The sequence below is a fragment of the Sinohyriopsis cumingii genome, chromosome 2, assembly GCF_028554795.1.
Source record: "Sinohyriopsis cumingii isolate HCF-2022 chromosome 2, ASM2855479v2, whole genome shotgun sequence".
NCBI lineage: Eukaryota > Metazoa > Mollusca > Bivalvia > Unionida > Unionidae > Sinohyriopsis > Sinohyriopsis cumingii.
Genome location: NC_142962.1, coordinates 144300895 through 144311319, shown reverse-complemented (window position 1 = coordinate 144311319; position 10425 = coordinate 144300895). Strand labels below are relative to the sequence as shown.

Below are 10425 nucleotides of genomic sequence, written 5' to 3'. Positions count from 1 at the left end.
GTATAAATTGAAACTCGCTGGGCAGTCTAGCTACCCTTGTTGATTGATGAAGAGAATGAATACCAGAATTGTAAAGCTTCTAGAACTCCAGATGCACGTGGAATATGCCAGGCGCCTGTTGAACGAACTGGCCGTGGAGGCCATTGTCGAAGAGGGAAGGATGAGAGAGGAGGAGGAAAGAAGAAAAAAAGAAGAGGAGGAAAAGGAGAGAAGAAATTTCAGAATCCCAGAGACAGAAAATTGGGATTCTGAAGCCACATATTCCGCCTCTGCTCTCCCCCAAAAAAGAGTGAAAAGAGACTGGGGAAGAAGATGTGTGTGTGGCGCCAGGCCAGGAAGGTTCCAGCATTAGATAGGTGCATCTGGAGTTAAAAACCAACAGCCCTTTTCAGGGCTACCCAATACTCTAGAAAAGAAATAACAATCGGTTTGCCAATGTGTGTATGTAGAGTAGTGTGAATATAAACACTGACTCTTTTTTCATAGTGTGAGTGTATGTGTTTGTGTGTTTGTGTTTGTGTTTGTAACCGCTCACGTACGATTGTGTGGATAGTAGATTATGGATTTGTTTATTGTTTCTTAGCGTATGTGGAGAGTATAGTTTGGGTTTTGTAACCGCTCACGTACGATTGTGTGGATAGTAGATTATGGATTTAGTTTTAATGATTTGCGTGTGTAAATAGTAGATTTGGGGTTTGTTAAATGTTGCTTCACTTATGTGGATAGTATATTATATGAAATGAGAAAAGTAGGGGATGTTTTCCTTCACGTCCGCGCTTTCACTATAAGAACCCACAAGGTTTGATGTTCAAACCATTCTACAAAGAATAAAAAAGAAGATGGAAGTTTCCCAACTGTTCAGTGATTTAAGGCATGTTTATTTTTGGATCGTAGATGGTGAATATGGAGTTGAAAGGATTGAAAGAGATTGGAGGTTAAGAACCAGTGTGCACTATGTGAACGAACTAAAATTAGCCAGGGAGATGATAGAAGGATTAATTGAAGAAGAAGTGAAGAGACTGAGAGGGCTAATAAATCCCCCTTATGTCAGAGTGGGAACATTAAAAGAGGCCCTGGAGAAGGTAGAAGAAGTAAGAAGGTTTTGGAAGAGATAGAAAAAAGGTCAGAGTGGCCCTTTGTCAAAAGGACTGTTGAAAGATTGAAAAAAGGGGAAGAAAAGATGAGAAAGGTGATAGATGAAGAAGTGGAGAAAATAAAGGACAGGTGGGCAAAAGATAGAAAAGAAGAAGAAAACAGAAAGAAAAAGGAAGAACTAGAGAAACTGAACGCTAACTGGATAAAAATCCAACAGAAGTTCCGAGCCATGGGTCACCCGGACTGGATACCGGAAACAGAAAAGAAGAAGAAAGGAATGATGGCAAAAGTTAGAAGATGGCTACAGAAGTGGAGGAAATAAAAGAAGAAGATGATGATGAAACCAAAGGCCCTTTCCAGGGCCACCCACATTTCTCGAAAAGAGATTGACTTTCCATTGCCTACCCCTTTTTAAAATTTTTTTAAAAAAAAAAATCCCATGTTCAATTCCCCTTGTCCCTATACAGGCCCAAACTCTATTCCCCATGTTCAATTCCCCTTGTCCCTAGACAGACCCAAACTCTATTCCCCATGTTCAATTGCCTTTGTCCCTAGAATCGATATTTTTTTTCCATTGTTCGAATGCCTTTGTCCCTAGAATGGATATTTCCTTCTTTTTCCTTTCTCCAATGTTAAATTCCATTGTCGCTAATCTTACCCAGGGATTTTTGCCCATGTTAAATTTCCATTGTCGCTAATCTTACCCAGGGTGGTTAATGTTAAATTTCCATTGTCGCTAATCTTACCCGGGGGGGGTCTGTAATGCTAATTCCCATTGTCGTTAATCTCACCCCTTTCACTACTATCGTTTTACTCTAAAAATGGAATAAAAATAAAATGTCGTTTACTTCTCTGACTGATTTCTAAATCAAGGTCGGGAACTATGTCATCTTAAGGTGTTTACAGATGAATAGTCAAGGTCAAACTATTTCCTCGACAAGTATCGAGTTCCTACTAAACAAATCTACATTATTTTAACATGTAACGAAACTAAGAATAAAAATATTTTAAAACTTACGAACAATTAAATTAAATCAAATATAAATTAAATCAATTATACGCAATATATATATATATATATATATATATATATATATATATATATATATATATATATATATATATATATATATATATATATATATATATATATATATGTGTGTGCGTGTGTCATTCAATACGACCAATAATCAATGCATGTTTTGCCCGACATATTTGGGGGTCATTGTATTGTTATTATTGTTCAGGTCATCATCATCATCGTCGCAGTCCTTTGTAAGTATCTTGCAAGTGCCCTTTTATATTTTACTGATTTAGTTTCTACCTTCCATAAAAGAGAGCACCTTACCCAAAAGTTTTTTCTTAGACATACGCAGTGTTCCTCCAGACAGCCTTGTGAAACACAGTTGCAAAATAATATAAGAGTTTCTTACGTTTAAAACTTACGAGGATTGTACTCGTAAATTTCCGTTGCGTCGTGCAAAGCTGCCCAGGTCAATTACTGAAGTTTAAATAAAGAACATGGCAAGCAGCATGTACACCTGGATATTTCGAGTGAATACCAATGAGCTAAACTCAAGTAAGCATGTTTCCTGCAAATGATAATAATAATCTTAATATATAATCTACGATCATAAAGAAAAATTAAGTATGCGATATATTGTTTATAAAACAATACTGTAATCAGGTAAGCCCATCTCATATATTCAATTAAACACAAAGATTAATTACACAACACAAATTAAAGATGCATAGCATATAATCGTGCACATAAACCTACAAGCAAGACAAATTAAATATACATAACACTTTAAGCATTCTTCTTGAACTATATATTGAAATTCGTCCACATTTGTCCTGACATTTAGTTATTATGGTGTTATTGACGTATTGCTTCAACGGAGCCTTTAAACTTGTCGGACATTTCATGCAACTTCCCTGTGTTATCATCAGTCGTCGTTGTCGTATTCATTATTATTATTATTAAAAATTATTATCATTATTATTATTATTATTATTATTATTATTATTATTATTATTATTATTATTATTATAAACATTAAAGCCCATCAAGAGTCGGGGCCCCTGGTGGTCGAGTGGTCTAAAGCGCTCGCTTTTACCTATCACTGCCATCTGACCACTGTCCGCGGTTAGGGGCTAGGGCAATGTGGGTATGTATGAAAACTGTTTGTAGCTTCCCTTGGGTGGGTGGTTCATAACGGGAATTTCCTTGGTTTTTCCTCCACCAGTTATACTGGCAGCCATAATATAATATGTCGTGCGCCAAGAAATGACGTTAAACCCCAAAACAACAATAACAACAACTCAGGAGTTTTTGGAACCACGATAACGTATCGGCTGCTATGTACAATGCGAGTGACTGCACATGCACTAGTGAACACGCTGTATCCAATTAAACTCGCAGTCAAAAGGAAATGTTTTTATTTTTAATCCCAGGCAACAACCCAGATTGACTTGCCGCCATTGTCTCTTATTTGTCAAATGGAACAGACTAGCGCGTACGTGCAGGAACAAATCAAAATCATTCTTTCTTCCAGTCGTGACTTTTCACTCTCTGAAAGGAAAATAAGCGAATTTTACCTGTCTGAAATAGTGTTGTGTGCAGTAATTTAGAGTACCCGACGCATTTCTGTAATCCCTGCCAAAGTAAAGACTTTCTTTGCATCAGCAAATGCGAGTACAGATACAAAACTTAAAAGCCCTCTTTTATCTACAAATTCTCTAAACTTTAAATTCGCAAAGATAACTTTATTTAGCGTATTGTGACGCTTTGCGGGACGTTCGCTTTATGGTCGTCAAATTCTTTCCCTTCAAGTACCCCTCATTTCTAAGTAACACTTCATATAAATGTAAGATCACCTGTACAGAACAAAACAAGAAATCAACTCGGCACATTGGACAACATTTATGATAAAAGAAGTGGTGTTTTCTCCAACAAAGACGGGTGATATCTAATACAAGTGCAGTAATAAGCTTTTAAGGTAAATTTATAGTTTTTCAATTGTCGTTTCATTATTTTGTCATTTTGTATACGATTATAGTACGATCAATCTCTCACAATTTAGCAAAAAAATAAATATTAAACTTAAAGATTAAATTGCTCGAGCCATAGGAACAAATGCTCTTGGTGCAAGTCCAACATATCTGACGGGGCCCCGAGTGGTCTAAAGAACTCACCTGTGTCTACGTTGGTTTAAGTCTCGCGTTCGGCCAATGTGGGTATGTGAGAAAGCTTGCCAGTAGCTTCTCGTGGGTCGATGATTCTTTCTGGGGTTTTCCCGGGTTCTTCCTCCACCATTAATACTTGCCGCCATGTATAGCCTATCTTGTGCTAAAATGGCGTTAAACTCTACAACAACAACAACACATTTGACCAGAGTCACTCCAGAAATTTTAAGGGCTATTCATAATACGAATAGGCATAACAGGTGGGTGGGTGTGGTACAGCCAAATATTACGTCTAGCACATAAATAGTTTTAAGTAATATATTATTAACTAAAACACTGTAACTTAAATGTTCAGAGGCAATTTATTTTACGGTATTTGTATATGAGTTAAAATAGGCAATGTAATAGTGTATTTTAAGCGCAGTAGACCACAGTGTTCAGATAGTACTGAGCTATTGCATTTTAATTATATTGTTGCATGACGATTAATAGAGATGCAAGAAGCGTTATATTTTTCAAAAAGATTGGGTCAATCAATGAGGGCTGCCTTATTGATCCTCTTCCAGCCAAACCAGTCCCTTGACTGACAGGCATATTACCTGTAACCCGGTGGCTATCAAAATGTCCACATCGAAAGGACACTATTGATATCTACTAATAATATCAAAGAGAATTTTTTAAAAATCCTGAAATGCGTACAAAAAATTACTTATTTGCTTGCTTTCGTTTATTCATTTCACTCCTATTTCATGGAGTGCACTTCTTTACTGATTTGCCAAAGTCTGTGCCTTCATATATCATCCGTTTTTAGTTCTTAATATCAGTCTATAGATAATAGAAGTACTTGGGATTAGCTATTTATCCTAAATAAACCATATATGAATGCATAACTTGGATGCATAATGAATCTGATTCCAAGTATGAAAACTATTCTAGTTTTGGTATGCGTTTCCGCTAGTATATGAGTAGGGATTTCCTGCAAAACAAGAGTGTGGATCAAATTAAGAAAGAGACATATTTTAACAAAATTATAAACTGATCAAGTAATATATATCACCAGCTGCATACTGCAAAATATTCATTTAATAAAATCTGTTTTACTTTAGAGATTATCGTAAAGAAAACAAAATCAATTTTCTATAGAAACAGAAGGCATGGAAAGAATATTAAACAAAAACACGGAAAGAGAGAAACAACAGAGCTAAAGCGTAGCCTCAAAAACACGGAAAGAGAGAAACAACAGAGCTGAAGAGTACAAACAAAAACGCAAAGATCAGACAGGACATTGCAGAAATGAATATCAGAATGCAACTATGAAAATGATAGAAATGGAAATCACACAATATTAAGTTAATAGATCGAAACCATAAAAGTTCTTGACGTAACATCTATTCAGTTTGTATGCTAATGTAGACAATTCTCTAAAATAGCTAATCCACAGAACTCTTGCAAGCAATCTTAGATGGTGACTCCAAAACGAATGTTTGAACCAGAGCGCTTTGAGGCCGATCGAAGCCCAAGAATAGCATGCTAAACAGGGGATTTAGGAATAATGCCACGAGTTACAAAGTGATACACATATTATGTAATAACTTAACAGTCATCAGGAATGAAAGTGAAATATAAAACTATTTTTCATCTTTGCAGTCGAAATGGAATTCCAGACACATTAATAGCTTTGTCCGTTTATTGTCTTTTAATGTTTCTACAGTGTGGTATTATATGGTTTGTGATGACTACATTACCATTTTATATCCAGAACCTATGAGAATTACACTGACATCCTTTGGTGACAATTACCTGATGTACGCAACATATTGCAATAATGTCACACAAAAGTTTCTTTATTATATTTGCAACAAATTTAATGAAAACCAAGTGGTACTGTAGTCTGTCAACTAGCATATTATTATCTTATATGGTTCAGGTAATAATGACTTTGTATCGCAACATAACCAATCTTATTTGATTATTATGAATATTTATCTGTGCAGGCAACAAAACATACATATTGTGGGCATATCTATTTTCGTTTATATTGATTTGCATTTGTATCCTTTTTCAATGATGACAAAAGTACGGCCTCAAGCAAGAAATCTATTATTATGTGATTGTCTTAAATCAAGCCAGATTCATACAAATGTGTTCATTACTTATCGTACTAAGTTTTGTGTTCTTGTACTGTATTTCGGAAAATACTTTGTTGACTTGATAAATTGCTGTCTTAATTTCTAATCCTAGAAATAAAAAATATGTTTTGCAACCTTCGACTGTAATCGTGATCTTCTCTGTTGCTGAAATAAAAGATTTTCCGGATTATTTTGTCTGTTTTGTACAGAGTACCGACTACCTTTTAAAATGAATCAGGTTACTCTAACGCTGTTTTGGCTCCTACAGCAATGATTCACGCTGTTTCCTCATTTAATTCATTTTCGTCATGATTAGTTTCTGTTTATTTTTTTTTTACCGTACCCATTCCTACAACCAATGCAAGACTATACGAGCCAATTTTTTACTCTTTTAAATTTCTCTATTATAATGGATCTGTCAGCTTGTAATGTCGGAATGCTACGACTTAATCATATGATTTCCTTTCATTATCTGTTGCAATTTCAATTCCAGTTCAAATGTTTGATCCAAATCATTGGCATCTTCTCTTTCAAGGTTTAGATTTGTATCTAGTTCATATGTACTGCACATAACACGTCAATTCATTAATTAACTCAGAATTAACATATTATTTCGTATCGGTAATGTCTAAATATTTAATATTTTGATTGCTAAAATCAGTATTAGACAAATTATTGGTTGTTTTTAAACTGCTGATTATATTTGTATTCAGAGTTATTTTGTTATCATATCTGTGCTTGTGCTTTCTCAGTTACACGGTTCTACTTCTGCATTCTGATTTGCAATGAATATGTTGTTCAAGTCTTTAACAATTGTGCTATCAGTCTCTCACTTTTAGAGCTCGTATTTATTTTGATGGATCACATTATTCAAATGATTTTGTAACTGCTTCAGATGAGACTGAATCAGAACACGTATGATATTTATTCACGTCTACGTCTGAGATATCGTGCAAACTATCGTGAGAAACTAGATATTTCAAAACTATTCGTGTACATGTCTCTTTTTCAGACTTGTCTCATCATCACTGGGTAAGCATTATTGTCTAGCATGTTTTGTCCTTCCAGTACAGACCGTCATCTATATATCATCACTAGTATTAATTACTTCTGGAAAAACATTATTTCATGTCAAATTGTTTATATGTTTGATCGTTAATTGCATTATATGCTAGCAACTCTTTTGCGCGCACCTACAGTGCTACCACAGTGAGGTTTTGTGGGTTTTTTAAAAATATTTTATATTCTCATTTGTTGTTATTCTCTTAGTGACACGAAACTTAGTGCTTTAAACATACATTCCACTAGGGGAAGCTGTGACATTCGCATTATCTTTATGGTGTTCCTTCTTTCCATGTCGTTCGGGGTTTTCTCTGCACAAAATTTGGTAGCGTTTTGACATATTATTCATCGTTGTACGAAGGGGTTTCAGAATCGGCAGCTCTATACTAGTGTCCTAAATTAGCTGTTCACTATAGCATTTTTAGTAATTTCAGTTACTGAAATGAGTGTGTTTCAGTTCTGTGACATTGAATTTATATTCTCATATCGACACTTTGGTGTACCGGGTCAGATTGATTCATTTTCTAATAAATTATAACTGGTAAACATTAGTTTAGTCATTTTTCTTCTCTAACAATGCCTAGTTTCAGCTGGTGACACGTGAATGGAGAAAACAACGTACAATGTACACTAGAAGACAAACATTTAACAGTAAATATATTGACAGAGTTGACAACATTGGTTAGTAGGATGTTGCTTCCCGTGTATCATAATGGCTTAGCCATGCCACCCACTTAAAATACGTTGTCAACCTAAAGAAAACTATAATAAAAAAAGGTCAAGAAACCACTGCGCTATTTTCTCTCTCAAAAGTTGGTCAATGTTACAACTACATCCCCCGATACAGAATCATACGCCAGAGTTTCCAAAGATTTTCCCCGTCTAATAAGTACGTGTTTATCTGTCTGTAGTGTTTTGTTGTGTCTTTTCATCCCTTTAACATTTTCAAAGAGACAATTCCGTCCTCACCATAATGTTAAATTTTCATATCCCCCATACCGTCCTCGATTTAATGTCAAAATTCCATACACTCCATAGTGAGAGTGCAATGTTAATTTATATTTACACAATAATGCCACCATCCCAATTCTACTGATTAGAACAAATTTTGACAGTTTAATTTTGATTGTTGTATTAATGACCTACCAATCTTTTCCTGCTTAGTTATTTCTTTCTCAACTACTTATTATTTTTGATCCTAGGAGCCATCCATTTAGTACGTTCGGAAAAATCTGGCAAAGCTTAACACACACCACCAGCCGTACACATGCGTACTTTTTTTTACACCCCCTACCTGCGTACGTACGATTGACTCACCCCCACTCCCACTCTATAGAACGGTCTATATTTAATCCATGCAGAAACCATAAAGGATTAACAATATTAATGTGTTTAATAAAACAGACAGCCCATCAGTCCATTGATGTTGAATGTCTGGCTGCATCAAAGAAATAAGCTGCATAACTTTAAACAGTTTTTCTAGTGTCCGCTAAAATTCAAACGCCGAGTGAACCCAATCGAACAGGTTACGTATTAGACAAATTATTAACGAGGTCCCCCCCACACACACACACACACGTTTCCTATGCGTACTTACATTTTCAGTAGACCCACCCGACCCCCCTATACGCAAGCGTATGCATTTGGGTTACCCCCCTCCATGCATATATACTAAATGGACAACGCATCTGATTACTGTTACAACAGCTATCGCCGCCACCACTCATATTGCTACACTGTGGTACCACGTCACTTACAAACAACGTTGTTAATAGTATCACCATTAGTGTCTTACTGCTTAAGTGACTAATAAGTATGAAACTTCGTATGAATGGTAACTTCTGGTGAGATTTTCACCACGATGCATCTGCCTAATTAACGACATGCATCCTGCCCCATACTTGTATCTAATATAAAGAAGTCATACGATGCACTATTATTTAGAATTATATAAATGTATTTCTGTATCGGTGGACATGAACTACGAGAGAAGAAATAGCTGATGAGGGATTAAAACTTCCGCATACACTTTTACTATGGTTTACTAAAGACTTATTTTTTTAGACTTTAAAAGAAACCCGTGCATACGTAAGTAAGTCTTACATCAGGACAGATGATTTACTTTGACGGTTCTGATCAGGTTACTTCATGATACGAAAAAGTAGAGGCATGTTTTGAGTGACAAAGGGGAAATATTGAGGTAGGTTTATAACGTTTTTCACTTGGTTTTGTACGTTTCACTTTATTATATTGCCAAGGAATTAATTTGTTACCTTAATTAAAAACTGAATTTCAACGAGTCAGGAAACTTGTGAAATCTCTCAAATGACAGCGTGTTGTGAAAGGAGCAAACCGAACAATGTTAAACTTATTGGGAGATACATAATTAGTTCTAGATTAAAATGGATTGCACATATATTATATAAAACATTTTCCCAACAGCTTCTTTTACAGGATATATTATTTATATGTTACACCTAACGTGCTGTATTTATAACAGCATGTAGGTCCGTGTTGTACTTAAAGTATAAGGTAGGTCCGTTCAGTACTGATAATAGCAGGTTATTGCTGTGCTTATAATAACAGATGGGTCGGTGCTGTACTTCCAATTGCAGGTAGTTCTTTGCTGTACTTAAAATAGCAGGTAGACCATACTTGACTTATAATATCAGGTAGATTCGTGCTGTACTTATAATAGTAGGTAAGTCCGTGTTGTACTTATGGCAGCAGGTAGACCCCTGCTGTACTAATACTAGCTGGTAGGTCCGTGTTGTACGTATAATAGCAGGTAGGTCCGTGCTGTACTTATAATGACAGGTAGGTCCGTGCTGTACTTAATAACAGCATATAGGTCCGTGCAGTGCTTATAATAGCAGGTATCTCCGTGCTGTACTTATAATAACTGGTAGGTCCGAACTGTACTTGTAACAGCAGGTAGGCCCGTACTGTA

General features: G+C 35.6%; 1 protein-coding gene across 4 annotated transcripts in view; it reads left to right on the top strand.

Moving 5' to 3' along the window:
• Positions 1-4009: 4009 nt before the first annotated feature.
• The window catches only part of LOC149806006 (uncharacterized), a 39385-nt gene continuing 32969 nt past the window's right edge, over positions 4010-10425 (top strand). For 2 of the 4 annotated variants that reach the window (XM_089950838.1, XM_089950835.1), the window contains exons 1-2: positions 4010-4097; positions 7426-7445. The gene's annotated coding sequence lies outside the window, so the exon portion shown is untranslated. Of the gene's footprint in view, positions 4098-7425; positions 7446-9569; positions 9676-10425 lie in introns of those variants that run through there. The other 2 variants (XM_089950836.1, XM_089950837.1) reach the window with 2 other exon arrangements.